This window comes from Eptatretus burgeri, chromosome 9 (assembly GCF_056783735.1).
Source record: "Eptatretus burgeri isolate ZD-2024b chromosome 9, Ebu_testis_v1, whole genome shotgun sequence".
Lineage (NCBI taxonomy): Eukaryota > Metazoa > Chordata > Myxini > Myxiniformes > Myxinidae > Eptatretus > Eptatretus burgeri.
The window spans coordinates 21,353,125-21,365,805 of record NC_140969.1 but is presented as its reverse complement, the minus strand read 5'-3'; the positions used below and the strand labels follow the sequence as shown (position 1 = coordinate 21,365,805).

Sequence of the window (12,681 nt, the reverse complement as noted above, 5' to 3'; positions counted from 1 at the left end):
CAAAGGTATCCGTGGGCGAGGCGAGATGATGGTCCCGAGGTGCAGGAAGGTGGGGGTAGTGGTACGATGAATGAGGTTGATGTGGTTGTGGAGTTGAAGCATCATTGTTGGGTGAGGCGATGTGCATCTTGGAAGAAGGCTGGAAAGACGAGCTTGAATGGTGCTGTTTGAATGAAAATAAAGTTTGGTGTGTATTTAAAGCAGGCAGGGTGGTTATCGCTGGCGTTGTAGTGAAGAAGGCTATGGTGGTAGAGATGGAAGTTTGGTTGTGGCAAACATATTCAAATAGATTTTGGCTCGCATATATGCAAATTAGGCTGTTCGCAGCATGTGTTCGGTTATGGGAGGAGAGGTTCATGTGTGGAGAAGAAATGGGGATGAATGGGAAAAACCTAACTAATCCCTCACAATGCAGATTCCCTTTGACATAAGGGAAGGACCCTATCTGTAACAAGTAATACCGAAATTAATGACTTGGGAACTCATACATATTGTGTGCCATTGCCTTGGGGGTCGGTCATCGGTTCGCAGCTCACAACAGTTCCCTTGAACAGCTCGGTTCCCAGAACCGAAACACTCTAACCTCATACAAGAAGCATGTGAACCAAATTCCATGAAATAAATTGATATGTCGACATACGAGTTCTGATTCTAATTCTGATCTGTACCATACTCTGTTACAGAGCGTTGGTGCTGCCAAAGCAACGTGTTGGCAACAGTTATACTGGGTGGTTTGGTTTTGCCTTCTCAGCAGAGTTGTGGCAGGAATTTGGAATTTGTTTGGGGTACTGGCGATAACTCGCCTACTCTTCACAAAGGACACTGTGATATCTTTAACGTCCACCAACTAATGCCGGCAGTTTAACATCCATCTCCATCTGAAGGATGGAGCATACAATGATGGATTACCTTGCCTGTGAAACACCAGGATGACAGTTTATATCTGGATCAGGATTCAAACCCAGGCTAGACAGATTAGAGGAGAGTGTACGTACCTCGAGACCATCCTACCAGCCCTTCTCCTCAGAGAGAATGCCTCTCGGGCAAAGGTTATCCTGCCAGCCATTCTCCTCCACTATAATGCTGTGCTGCATACAAAACCCAATGTCTGCGACCTGTTATTAGAGTCTTTGGAGTGGGAAGTTTTGCCCCACCCACCATATTGAGCAGATTTAGGTCCATGTGGCATCCACTTATTCCCCAAAATTAAAAACAAGCATTGGGAAAGATGTTTTACATTTACTGAAGAGGTTATCATACATACATCCACTGGATGATGTACACTTCACAAGAAAGGCTTATTTTAATGTACTTGGATCAAAGAGTTGGTTGACTGCTGTCCAAAGAGTGCACCAATGAAGATGGAGATTAGATACAATCATGTGACATGAATAAAGTCTGATAGTGATATTATGTCTGCTGTGTAGGAGGGATAACTGAACATTTGGGATGACTCTTATTATGCAGGATCCTGTCAAAATCATTGCTCAACCAGGGCAGAAATTTAGAACTGGGCTTGAATTATTTCCCAGGGAAGAAACTGAGAACTGGGCTTGAATTATTTCCCAGGGAAGAAACTTAGAACTGCCCTTGAATTATTTATTTTTAAAAATTCTTTACAATCAATTTCCCTCAAGACATACCAACCTGAATTGTTTGTTTATATATATTTTAAAATCATGGCTACCATCATAACACCTTGAGTTTTTTTTAGTTATATTCCTTTAATCCATTCTACAACCTGCATACCACATTGAAATATTTATTTATATATTATTTTGGCCCTTCTTGAAATGACTTCAGCCAAAAGTTTCCCCAGCTGACCCCACAATAAGATGGGAAAAATTGTGGCTGCTAAGGAAGTGGTAGTGGTTGCAATAAGATTCATGTACTGTGCTTCAATTCAATTCAAAATAACATTTATTTTCCATAAAATAATATGACAGATTTATAATTGTTTGCATCGAGGGGACAGTGTCATCTGAGAAAGTACAAAGCTTCTGGCAGGAACGAAATTCTATAAACACAAAAGGAATATTCATGGGAATACAACACTGAACACAAGACGCGTGGAACGCTGGCATTAGATAACACAAAATAATCCAAGGCCGATCTACAAAAAAAAAAAATAAACGTTCAACATAAGATGGTATATGCTTGAGTGACATGTGTGGGCAATGTGCAAAACGAGAAAAACCTGCCACCTATTGTGTCGAATAGACTTCAGAAATCTAAAAATGCTTTAATCTACTTTTAAAACCATTCAATGAGGGTGCATTTCTTATGTCAAAGGAAATGTTCCATATTTGTGGACCTGCAAAACGAATATTATACTGAAAAGAAAGTGTTCTATATTTTGTGAAATGTAGCAGGGTTGAGGATCTCACATCATATTGATGACAGTCATCGTTAAAATCAAAGGTTTACAGAAATAACTTGGCATATGTTTGTTAACACATTAGTACGTGAAAAAACTTTGTTCAAATCATGAAATAATTCGTCTGTGGTTGTTTTAGATGATACCCAAGATATAAAAAATGAATTATTTTGTTTTGTAATACAGAAAGCTCTCTCAAACTTGACTGGAAGGTAGTTATCCAAATAAAGTTACAATAAGAGGGATATGGTACAATTAAGAGTGCACGATTGTGTATGCATGACATCATTTCAAAGTATCCCAATGTATAAATTGAATTAATATTTTTTGCAACATTTTCTTTACTTCCGAAATGTGAAATTTCCAAGATAATTTGGAATCAACGAGGACTTCAAGAAACTTTTCCTTTTCATCCCTTGGGATTTCTTCCTTATTCAAGCAAATTTTATCATCTTCTATATCAATATAATTTATTTGATTAATTATCAAACAAAATGAAACTGCATTATTTGCAATTCACCGACAGCCTATTAACCTGAAACCATATACATACTTTAAATTACCATTTACAACATCACAGAGAGAACTGAAATTGTCGCAATAAAAAACATCAGTGTCATCAGCATACAAGATGAAAAGCGATAAAACAGATGCTTTATGAATATAATTTACATATCACATGAAAAGCATGAGACTCAAAATAGACCCCAAGGGTATTCCATATTGCTATTCTCCCATTTTGAGATGTAGACAATTTGTATCTACAAGCTGTCATTGAAATAATGAGTGAACCAGTCAAAGGTAACCCCATGATTGCTGTAATGTTGCAATTTAGATTACATAATATTACAACTAATTGTGTCAATGCCTTTGACAGGTTGACAACAATGCCAACAATGAATGACTTATTTTTTTTAAGGCATCCATAACTTTTATTTGTGAAATCAATTGAAGCCATGAATGTAGAATAATTAGCATGAAATCCAAACTGATTTTTAAGAAGAATAACATTTTTATTAAAAAATTTAATTACAATTTTAAATGTAATCTTTTTCAATATTTTAGAAAAACAAGAGAGCCCTGAAATTGGTTTGTAATTGGTTAACTCTTCTTTTTTTGAATCCCCATTATTAAAAAAAATTGGAACAATCTCAGCAATCTTTAATTTGTTTGGAAAATTCCCTTCACTTAATGATATATTAAAGATTAGCAGGGGTTCCGGGAGTTGCAGAGCAACACCGGGTCCCTCTTACCACCACACCCCTTCTCCTGCCTCTTCCCACAAAGGAATTTTTGCAGGGTTTTTAACCACATTTGGGAAAAATACAACACAACAGGCATTTTTAAGGCCATTTCCCCTGCTAGATGGGGGATTAGCTGACGTTTGGGAAAAATATATAATCAAAATAAAACCTTATTCGAATTCCTACCAACATCTCGCCACGAATTATTAACATTATTACACATTTTATAACTCGAGGGCTAAATTCAATGCAGATGCTTTGCTATTTTTAAACAACTTTGCAATTTCACATATCTCAATTTCTGTAGCATGGTAAAATACATTTTTAATCTAACAGGGTTATGAATATATTGCCAAAAATTAACTTCACCTTCTGGAATTTTCCAATCAAGAGTGCAATATATTTCAGTAAAGAGATGATTGAAAGTACTAGCGGCAACCTCTGGGCAGGAGTACCTTTTTGGACTACGGCACAGTCTTGGAAATTCATTATATAATTGTTGTCATTTTTTAAAAGAAATGTTATTGATCACAACATATCATACACCATCACCACAAGATAAAGAAAGATGATTTGTAATATCGGCTACCACAAAAGGTGGCACTATTTCTGGCACATGTAAATTTTGGAGTTTCACGTTTGCTCCATCACAGTAAGATTAGCGATGCCTTCTGAATTTCTTCTACTTCTTCCATTACAATTTATCAATACATTATAATCTTCTCTGTTCTCTTTGTTGAATAAGGAATTCAAAATATTCCATGTACATTTATTTCTCTCGCTCTCTCTGATGTACCATACTTTGCAGAGCGTCGGAGCCACCAAAGGAGCTTCTTGAGCAAAGATTATGATGGGTGGTTTGCCATTGCCTTCCCAGCAGTAGTTATGGCAGAAATTTGGCTATGGTGCTGATGAGAGCTCGCCTACTCTTCACAAAGGATACCATTGGGTCTTTAACATCCATCAATTAATTCTGGCAGATGGGACGTCCATTTAACGTCCATCCAAGGGACAGTACACACATTGATGAATAACTCTGCCTGTGAAACATCGGGATGACAGTTTGTAGTTGGGTTGGGATTCAAACCTAGGCTAGACAGCTTAGATTTATTCCTGTAAAATCCCATTTTAACATATCTGTTTAGAGAATAGAACTTATTTATGAAATGTTTATATCATAATTCACTCCTGCCTGATGGTTTATGTAAAAAAACTTATAGAGTTTGTTTTTATATGTATTGGATTGCAAAATTCCATCAGTCATTCATGGCTTCAACTTTCTTTTTCTTTAAGCACTCATTTTCTTGAATAAAAAGCATTTATCATATAAGACATACAAACGCAATTCAAACCTGTCATCGGCAGAATTAGGATTCTCTAATTCTCAAAATATTATCCCAAACAATTTCCCCGAATTAATTCTTAAAAGCATAAATACTTTCCTGTCTTACACATTCAGAAAATGTTCGGTTTATTACCTCTGCAAACCAAAGGTGGAGAGAGATTATGTTTTCACACCTGTATGTTTGTCTGTGAGCATGATATCTCAAAAAGTTATGGATGGATTTGAACAAAACTTGGTGTGTTACTTAGAATCGCATAACGTGTTAGGCCTATTTAAAAATAAATCATTCCTTTGAACATAACATGTATTACGTACATAGATTGGGACACCACCACCTGATACATCTGACCGAAACCTAAGTATATGCTGCATTCATGCATTCATACCAAAAGGCCAAAAGATTGAGTGACAAAAGTCTATTTCAACAAACATTTGACTATTCTGGTTAATGAAACATGACAGTCATCTTTCAGCCAAGTCTCAGAGAGACCAACATCATCAAAATGAAATAGTTGAAGCGATTCCAAAAAACTAACAGCAAAGTCGTAAATTTTTTGAGAAACTTCTCGAATGAAAATGTACATGAGAATGTGACAAAATTAACAGGGCATCAACTTTGTAAAACTGACTTTCATAATGAAAGTTATTAAAAAGAAATTTCTATCTCGGTCTAAATCCTCACTTCCCAAAACATTGTCACATGCAAAAAAAATCGATTGAACTTTAACTTTTTGAATGTCAACATCTAAAGTATTAAATAGTACATTTTTTATTTCATTTTCAAAATTCCCACTATCAAGATAACTGAATGGAAACATTGTGAAAGCAAGTATGGCAGACAGCATAAGATTCATTCCATGTCTTGCTACAACTGTGACAATGACACATTTGGCAAATAATAAATTGATTACACAATTCACGATACAAATGATTACCTCCACCACCAAAGGTGGACGGAGGTTATGTTTTCACCTCTGTCTGTCTGTTTGTTTGTCTGTGAGCACGATATCTCAAAAAGTTATGGACGGATTTGGAAGAAACTTGGTGGACAGGTTGGGTATGTGATAAGGACACTTTGATTCGATTTTTGTGAGGATCCGGATCTGGATCCTAGAATCTTTTAATTACCTCCATCACCGAAGGTGGACGGAGGTTATGTTGTTTAAAGTGATTCTTCACCACTGAGAAATGGGACCAAAAACGATATATAGCATGATGTTTCAAAAAGTTGAAGACTGATTATGACAAAACTTGAGTTTGGTTGGTGAATGAGTTTGGTTGGTGACAAGAACAAGCCGATTAGATTTTGAAGGTCCAGATGCAGATCCGGCCTATCAGTGGGATACAAAATGTAAACTATTCAGCTTGGCAGTAGTATGCGCTCAACCGAGTGCCGATCAAGTTTGATGTTGTTTTAATATGCATATTGAACATATAATGCACATTGTCCTCCCATCATTTACATCTGGAGAATATTTATGAGATCTGTTTCTGTAGCCATGGAAATACAAGCCAAACACAAAACAAGACATTCAAATCTGTTTCCTTAAAACTTCGTATAATACCAAAAAACATGAAAAACTAACATTCATTACCAATTATGCCAGGTGTTGGCTTAATGGCTGGAGTGGTGGGCTTGGGATCCTAAGGTTCTGAGTTTAAATCCTGCTTAGCTGTTGAATTAATACCAGGTGTGGTTGACTTGGCCTGTTATCCTTCTGAGGTTGGCAAAAAATAGTACCAGCTTGCTGGTATCCTGTGTCAGAGTGCTGACCCATCCAGGATTGTGCCCAATAGCCCAGGAGACTGCTTAGACAGCACCAATGCTCTGCAAAGCACAGAGTATGGTCCCAATGGATGGATGAATGGATTACCAATTGAAAAAGGGGGGACAAGTTTTAAATTGGTCATTAAGCTACCTTTCATTAGCATTCCTGTACTTTTCATTGAAGAATACTCTCAGCCTTAATAATCGAAAACAGGAAAAGAACTTCAGAATGGAAATTCTGTTTATACTATATATTAATTAAAAATGCATGCATTTAGACGATTAAATATAAATGAGCAGAATGGGACCCCTGCAAGCATCCAATTAAATGTTTTATATCACGTATTACTTTGGGAATGAATTAAATTATAAGAAACAAAAGAGACACCGACAAATCACAGAGTGAGTTTCAAACCAAACGTCACCTTGAGATTGCTAACCACCCACACCCTTAAGATCACTTTGTTGCCCTACTCCCTCTGCACCCCCTCTCTCACACCTACAATTCAACATACCCTACCCAACATACCACTCACTTTTTGCATCGCGAAACCACCAATGGATTGTGCATGCATCACAAAACGTGAGAAAATGTATTTTACAAATAGAAAGACTGCAGTCAATGGCAACTTATGAGGCATCCAGAAAATTTGCCACTACAAAATAAACCAGAGAGTTTGTGTCAAAGCCACCCAATGCTCGCCTGTTTATACATTTATCGTTTTTAAAAGACTAGTTTAATAATATATTTTATAAAGCATTGCAGTAAAGTCTGATCCAAATAATTTTAAAGCAATATATGTATTTGTATATTGTAATCAGTAAAAAAATAGTGTGGTTGATAAAAACATTAGAAAGGAAATAACTTGCACCAAAAACTTTAACATTTTCACGCTCACGCTGACTCTCACGCTCACGCTGGGGGTATCGCTATAGCTCTCTGTTCTTCGAACAGGCGAGCTAAAAATGAAACTAACATTTAATTATTATTCTCACGATATTCTAATGACAAGCAAATAAATAATCACTATAATAAAGTAGAATGAAGAGGAGAAGAGGTGGGACAGGTGATAAGGAGGACAAATATGAATCCAGATTCGTGCCCACTCAAGTGCACTGGATGGACAGAATCCACGTGTATGTGGGCCTTCGAGAAATTTTATGAACAGGACATTCACAACAGTCCAAGAGTTGCCAAAAAAAAGTATAATGAGGTGTACATATGAATGAAAATACAATTATATATTTCTTACAAAAAATATAATCATACATTGTAAAATAATCATTACCTTGGCATGCCTTAGACTATTGTGAGTATCTCATTCATAGAACAGTTTGAATCCTCCTCGTACAGGTAGAGAATGAAGTATTCAATAAGATTTTTAGAATTTGTTGGCCATAGTAATCCTGCCACACCCATCCCTGCTTTTACTTTGTGTCTCTGTCCACATGTAGAATGAAGCACACAGGAACAAACTATATTTGTCTGCATTAAGAAAATGGTAGCAAAGCAGTCACAAAAGATGCAACATGGCATGTTTTTTAAAATTCAATTTCCACTAAATAATCTCCGATAGATTGTTCATGTAACAGCTGTCAGATGTTGGGTCAAATTAATTTTGCTAATTAAAGTGCTGATGTTTTATGAGCGTCCATGAGACACATCAGCAGTTTCGTTGAGGAAATGCAAATATATTTTGACAGTTAAGGAAATGCAAATAAAAGGAGGCCATTTAGGCCGTCATGTCCATACCATGTCAACCCATGTCCCAGTCGGCACTCCTACCTACTGCCACTAATGGTAAATAGACACCGGACAAGCGAGAAATTTGTTCAGGAATAGCAACGCACTCTTTCCAAAATATATCATGGGATTATTTGCATCCACACCATCCAACTATCTAACATATAAAGCTGAGTTTGTGTCTGTGGGTCTGTCTGTGGGTCTGTCTGTCTGTCTGTCTGTGGGTGGGTCATAAGCACCGCCCATTCTACAGCTCACGACCTCCAGCCATCCAGAAATTGCCACTATCATTTTATCTCCACGTAGCTTATGTACATTTTTGAAGACTGAACAATGCATCTTCTCTCATTAAATGAAGATACAGTTTTGAGGAAACAAAATTAACATTTTGATTACAACTCAAACGAGGTAATGCACGTTTTGTCCGCAGTGATCAAAGCAGAGGTCTAATTATATACACCACACAATGAAGGTACATTAATTCTCATATTATGCAGAGGAAAGAAAATAGTGATATTTGATATTTAAAAAAAGAAAAAAAACTTTGTGAGATGTCAAACACAGTTACTTTCTGTCTGCGAGACAGTGACATGTCGCTTATAACTCAATGTTTGCTTCCCAGAATTTGCAATAACTGAAAAGGCAAAAATATCCCATACCATGTTTGCTTCCATGTGTGGTATGAAAAAAGACATCCCTACACATGACGTCATCATGCAGCGATGTCTGCAATAGCAGGAATGCACTAATACCTGTAATTGGAGCCTTTTAAAAAAATTTATAACATACTAAATCTCATGGAAAAATGATATGATAGAGGATAGAAAGTTCATTTGCTGATTACTATGAGAGGGAGAACAAGAAGAAGAAGAAGAAGAAGAAGAAGAAGAAGAAGAAGAAGAAGAAGAAGAGTAGGAAATACCATGCAAACATGGCAGTTTTGTGCGAGGTGTATCATTGTCGCCTAATCTCAAATATTAAGCTGAGTTTGTTCCTGTTGGTGGATGTTTGAGTCTGAACACGATACGTTTTCATTACAATGAAAATACTCATCTATACTAATAAAATGCAATGTGTGTGTGTCAGTATGTCAGTGTTTGTGTGTCTCCTCTAAAACTCCAAAACTATAAAACCGAGCAGCCTGAAACTTTGCATGCAGACTAAGAAAACTCCAAGGAAGTGTAAGAGTGAAAATTGGGTGTGTGGGTTAATTAAAACACCCCTTTTGAAGATAATTGACGGCCTTATTTAATTATATCCTTCATCAGGCAATCCTCAGCCACCTCACTGTCTGGGGTCTAAAGGCGTTTCCTGGGTAACCTCACTGGGGGGGTCTGAAGCTGCCATGTTTTTTGGCCTGTTCAATGTTACCTTGACCTGGAACAGGCCACAACTTGGAACAAGCTGTTCATCATAGCTAAAAATGGCTGGGTACATTGCAATGCTTATAAACACCTGGAGACATCAGTGTTTATTGTTTTATTTCATTTCCGCACACGCAATTGCCATGAGTAGCTCTTAAACTAAGAAGAATTACAAAATTTAAGCTCCATAGTTGAACTTACAAGCAGTTCCGACTCCTAGAAAGTGTTCATTTGTCCAATTCGGACATATGTGACATTTTGGGCACCTTGGAGGTGTATATTGAATATGACGGTTCAGTGATTGCCAATTGTGTACCAAGGGAGCCGTTTCTTATCGACCGTTTCGTTGGAGTGCTTGCTTGAATGCTTAAGCCACTTGGCGAGCGCTCTCCAAGCTGCTTGGTTGTTCATTTTGGGAAAAAGTACACGTGCTTTCAATCTCACATCGATTAGACGCACATTGCCACCTTTGTTTGGTCCCACTGTGCCATGCGGTTTGTGCCTCGGGAGAAGTCTCATCAACTGAAAATGTGCAATTTTATTTTTAGAGGACATTGCTTTGTTTAACCTTTTTGTGTGATTTATTGTCTTCCACCTCTCACTTTGATGTCGATACATATTAAAAATAAAACAAGGTCCATCTGACCAGGTGTTCGCCATGTTTGTTCTAGCTGTGAAAACATCGAGTGAATATTGACATTTTGTGTTCTGTGGCTTGATACATTTTTTATTTGAATTTCTTTAATTACCAACTTTAAATCCTTTTTCAAAGAACGCTGTTTCAAGGTATATCTTTGTGTTTGTCGTTTTGATTTACTTGATGTGTGTGTACATTTGCACGTGTGTGTATATACATAAACTGTATTACCACAATGGCTTTTGGCACTGGTGCATGTGTTATTGGTTCCCATGTCTCAAAGTATCCACCTCCGTATGTGTGTGTGTGTGTGTGTGTGTGTGTGTGTGTGTGTGTGTGTGTGTGTGTGTGTGTGTGTGTGTGTGTGTGTGTGTGTTTATGTGTGTACATGCAAGTTGCTGTTCCCTGCTATCTCCACATGTGGGTGGGTTTCAGGAGGTGAAACATAGACCTACGACGTCTCAAAGTATCCACGTGTGTGTGTGTGTGTGTGTGTGTGTGTGTGTGTGTGTGTGTGTGTCTGTCGTTGATGGGTGTCTACATATGCAGGTTTCAAAAAGTGAAATAGAGCCCTCCCAGGTCTCAAAGTATTCGTGTGTGTGTGTATGTGCGTGTGTGTGTGTGTGTGTGTGTGTGTGTGTGTGTGTGTGTGTGTGTGCGTGCGTGCACGCATGCGTTTGTACGTGCAAATTACTTTTGCCTGCTATCTCCACATGCGGGTGGGGATGGGTATCAGGAGGTGAAACTGAGACCTACCAGGTGTGTGTGTGTGTGTGTGTGTGTGTGTGTGTGTGTGTGTGTGTGTGTGTGTGTGTGTGTGTGTGTGTGTGTGTGTGTGTGTGTCGTTGATTGGTATCTACATAATATGTGGGTTTCAGAATGTGGAATGGAATCCTCCCAGGGTGGGCTCAAAGTATCCACCTTCATTTCGGTAAGGGGTCGCAATTCATGGACTCAGCTGTGAAGTTTTCTGTTCTCGAAGTTTTGTGCCGAGGGCTCTCTTCAGAAGAGGGCTCTTCGTCGCTGAACCCCCGACAGCTTCTAACTAGTTCGTTTGTAGCTTCCTTCCAAATGTAATTCTCCAAAGCAGAGTCTTACTGGGGTAAATAAACTGGGGTAAGTACTTCCTGGGGTAAGTAAATAAACCAGTGCTGACTCACTCACAGCAACCTTTCAATAGCTTTTCATATTCATTCAGAAACGTGTGATTTATACAATCGGTAAATTCCCACTTCCATATATATCATCGAAAATACATCGGTAATGGTAAAATCGAACATGTCTAATCACGATTATTAATCATGTGAACTAGCAGGATTCCCATTACACACAGACTAATCTCATTTATAAGGGGCACAGATATAATATGAAAATGTTGCCCTTGACAACATTATGCAAGACATGGAGTGAAGAAACGACACCAATGATTAAAAAACAGGGTTAATCACCTCGAACTTGGACATAATTCACACTCAAGGTAAAGAAATGAATTAGACATGAAAAAAATTGTGGATAAATTGGATAACTTTGTTGAACCTTGCCCAAGGCTGGTTGGGTGCACTAGTCGAGCCCGTAGGCCTTGCGGCATAACTCAAACCATGAGCAGTTTGGACAAACAAAACGCAGGAACGAGTATGGTCAACATTAACGTAAACCACATTAAACGTACAAAAATCAGCTGATGGTTAAAATTGGTGTAAAAATGTGTGATGGTAACTGTGCTTCGACCATTTGGGATACAATATTAAAGCTGGTCGCCAGGGGGCGTGACATTAAAATTTATAACAAACGAATGCACGTGAATGCACACAGGCACGCGCACACACACCCTTCCCTTTGTGAATGGACAAGGCTAATGATGACAGCTCACAGGATAGTTCAAGGGTGCACACTCGGTTTGTCTAGTCTGAGTTATATTCCTGACCCTCTGATTAACTATCGGCTTGCTGCTTCGTAGACAGGGTGATGCGTCAATGAGCGTGTCATCCCTTTAGCCAGGTGTCCCAATTGCTGGCATTTGCTAATGCTCAACACGACACAAAACATCGCACAGTGTATTTTTCAGGGCTGGCAGGATGCCCTCGAGGTGCACACACTCATTTTTGAGTAGTCCAGCCTTGGATTTGAATCCTGACCCAGCTATAAACTGCCATTCTGGTGTTTCACAGGCAGGGTGATCCATCAATGTGTCTGCCGTCCCTC

General features: G+C 38.2%; 1 protein-coding gene and 1 long non-coding RNA gene across 3 annotated transcripts in view; one reads left to right on the top strand and one right to left on the bottom strand.

The window, feature by feature from the left end:
* The window catches only part of LOC147019679 (uncharacterized), a 77,545-nt gene extending 66,780 nt beyond the window's left edge, over nucleotides 1-10,765 (top strand). Inside the window, exon 4 of the long non-coding RNA XR_015061486.1 lies at nucleotides 4,430-10,765. This is a non-coding gene — a long non-coding RNA (uncharacterized LOC147019679). The remainder of the gene's footprint in view (nucleotides 1-4,429) is intronic.
* Nucleotides 1-12,681, bottom strand: part of WIF1 (Wnt inhibitory factor 1) — a 57,302-nt gene that overhangs the window by 41,658 nt on the left and 2,963 nt on the right. The gene's annotated exons all lie outside the window — the stretch shown is intronic.